The sequence below is a fragment of the Erithacus rubecula genome (genome assembly GCF_903797595.1).
Source record: "Erithacus rubecula genome assembly, chromosome: 1".
Classification (NCBI taxonomy): domain Eukaryota; kingdom Metazoa; phylum Chordata; class Aves; order Passeriformes; family Muscicapidae; genus Erithacus; species Erithacus rubecula.
Genome location: NC_136658.1, coordinates 109,243,814 through 109,246,971, shown reverse-complemented (window position 1 = coordinate 109,246,971; position 3,158 = coordinate 109,243,814). Strand labels below are relative to the sequence as shown.

General features: G+C 45.5%; 1 protein-coding gene across 6 annotated transcripts in view; it reads left to right on the top strand.

The window, feature by feature from the left end:
• The first annotated feature begins 1,627 nt into the window (after window positions 1-1,627).
• The window catches only part of B3GALT5 (beta-1,3-galactosyltransferase 5), a 31,826-nt gene continuing 30,295 nt past the window's right edge, over window positions 1,628-3,158 (top strand). For 4 of the 6 annotated variants that reach the window (XM_079312814.1, XM_079312810.1, XM_079312811.1 and 1 more), the window contains exon 1: window positions 1,628-1,723. The gene's annotated coding sequence lies outside the window, so the exon portion shown is untranslated. The remainder of the gene's footprint in view (window positions 1,724-3,158) is intronic. The other 2 variants (XM_079312813.1, XM_079312812.1) reach the window with 2 other exon arrangements.

Sequence of the window (3,158 nt, the reverse complement as noted above, 5' to 3'; positions counted from 1 at the left end):
TCTGTTCTTTGTCTGCAGAAACATTAATTTAACTGTGTGAGCAGATGTTTTCTCCATCATCAGGATTGGGGGCTGTACTAAGTCATGGAATCAGACTCATGGAGAGGTTTGGGTTGGAAATGACCTTAAAGGTCATCCAGTTTCCATTATCCATGGTTGCTCAGAGCTCCATCCAGCCTGGCCTTGGACATTGCCAGGGATGGGGCAGCCACAGCTTCTCTGGGCACCCTGTGTCAGAGCCTCTCACAATAAAGAATTTCTTCTCAATATCTCATCTAAACCTTCTCTCTGTCAGTGGGAGCCATTCCTTGTGTCTGTCCCTCCATTCCCTGTGCCCTGTCCCTCCATCCCTTGGGAATTGTCTCTCTCCATGTTTCCTGCAGCTCCTTCAGGCCCTGCAAGGCCACACTGAGCTCAGCCAAAGCTTCTCCTGTGCAGGTGAACAATCCCAGCTGTGCCAGCCTTTCCTGCCAGCAGAGCTGCTCCATCCTCTGCTCATCCTGCTGCCTCCTCTGGGCTCTCTGCAGCTCCAGCTCCTTCTCACATCATCAGCTCAAGGTGCAGCAGTGGCCCAGACCCAGGGAAATGCACAGTCAGCAGGATGGCAGGGCTCTGTGGCCATACAAACCTGTGCTGACATCTTGAGCAGATTGTGCAGTCTGATCTCAGGGAAGACCTGGGTATGTTAAAAATACAGAGAAAACAGCAGCTGGAGAGGATGAAACAGCTGCTTCATGAGGAGGCTGAAAAGACTCTTCAATTTGGAGAGGAAGCCAAGGCAGCTACAAAAAAATTATAAAGATGAATGCAGAACAGTGAGTCAGAAAATCCTGCAACACCATAATGAAAATTAGGAGACACAATAAAATTAATGGATCAGCTTGACAGAGAAAAGAGAATGATTTTATGCAGTGAGTCAGGAAATTTTGGGATTTGTTGTCACAGGATGTTTTGGAAGCTGACAATATCAACAGGCCCAGGAAGGGATCATTGGGAGTGTTAGGAACAGGAGGCTCATAAATGGATACTACAGTCTGTGATGTGGCCACAACATCCCAAATCCAAGGAGTCACAGATCCTGGGGACTGGGGGCAAAAGGATTCAAACACATCAGACTTGTTATTCCTAAACAGTTTTACCCATTTCCACTTTCAAAGAGTGAATACCAGGTTAGGTGAGCCACTGATTTTAGCATTTCTATGTTACTGCAGGGAATTCCTCTTCCTGGGGAAAACTCTCCCCATCTCACCAGCAGCCAAGTCAGGACACTGATGCAAAGGCTTTGAGCAGAAGGACTCTTGGGGTGCACAGTATAAACACAGAGCTGTTAATCACTCTGGAAATGTGGTAAATCCAGTGTCTGCTGTGCCTTGGTGTATTCCTGTGGCTGATGAACCACAAGCTCCACTTTTCCCCCCAGCACAGAAAATGAGTGTACTCAGGACATCAGGCTTTGGGCTTGAGACAAAACCCACCACACTCTGCACACCCTTGTTAAGGCAGAAATAGAGCAGGGATTTCTGGAGAGGGTCTAATCTGGGAGGGAATGTGAGGAATGCTGAGCCTCCCACGTGGGAGGGACACACTGCCCTGGTCCTCAGCTGGTGACTGGGGTGGAACAGCAAAGGGACAGCAGGAGATCCTACAGCCAGCACAGAAATTTGGGGTGTTCCTTGGGATCAGCACCTGCTGGCCATCCCTCCTGCCAGGAGAAAAGGAGGCTGTGAGTATGCCAAGGATAAACTGGGGCCAGCTGCTGCTTGTTGGTTTTAGCCATAATGTTAATTCTGCTTACATAAGCTTAATACTTTCTGCAGTAATTTAGTGCAACTGGGCAAAGAATTAAATCTTTTCTAAACTACAGCTGGATGAAAATCAGTAGCACGAATTTGTGAGCTATTGGCTTAAATGCACTTGGAGGAATACTGTCTGCATTTTTATATTCCTGTTTTACTGGGAGAAGGCAACAGCAGCTGGTTAACACAGAGTATTTCACATGCTTCAGGAATCCAGGGATGCAAAATCCTTGCAGTGCACCCCAGTTACACACAAACCACCAGGCTGTTTTGTTTTTAGTTTTTTTTTGGTTTTTTTGGTTTTTTTTTTTGGTGACACTTTGGTATGTAAAGCATTTTCCTTGGATGATTGATGCTTGAAACTTCTCGTATCCTGAAACAAGCTAAAATTAGAAAGGCTTCAAGCTATGCTTCCTACAGATCCATATATGTCATAGGATGTGGCTGTTGGCACTTGAGCATGATTGATTGTCAAGTTTCACAGGCTGCTGAAGTGTAAAAGATGTGATTTCCAGTGCCATGGCAAGCAACAAAGTGGATAGGGTTAGTGTTAGTCAATTGTTTTGTGGGAAAATAAATATGAGGTGCTTCACTAACAAAGGGTTTGGAATGGCAGGTCCAGAAGGCAACTTGGGCCATGGATGAGAGCACTTCTGAGCCTAAAAACTGTGAGATTTTCCTAAGAAAACTCTTTGTGAGATTCACTGGAGAGAAATTAAACAGTTCAGGAGCTTTGCCAGGGCAGCACCAGCCCCCAGCCAGGATTTCTGGCCATTTTTCCAGTCACCACATCTGTTCATCCACCTTCCAAGTAATAAAACTTGCTTACAATCTTCATTTTATTATGAGAATATCAGCATTAAAAGAGATAAGTCTGTCTGTCTGCATCATTTGACAGCTTCAGGAGGCTGGAAATATGCTTGACATATCTGGGAAGCTGAGAACTCAAGGCAGCTATTCCTTCAGGAAGCAGATTGTGAGTTTTAAGTTTGATGTCAAATATCCTGAAGGATGCTTGTTGTTCCCATCATTGCCAAGCCAGAAGCACAAGGAGGGAGCAAAAAAATCTCAGCTGAGACTCATCTTCATGAGTTTCTGTCTCCATTTAGCTCAAGGGAAAGTAACTCACTGGTTACTCCAGGTGCAGGGTGGGATGGCACAAATCAAGGCACAGGAGTCCAAATTGGGTGTGGAGAGCTGTGGTGATGAATTTCTGTCACTGAGAATTTGGGATCCTTTAGGTTGGAAAAGACCCCTGAGATCACTGAATCCAATCATAAACTTAACACTGCCAAGCCCACCACTAAAAAGTGTCCTTAGGAGTCACATCTTCACTTCTAAATACCTCCAGGGATAAAAGTA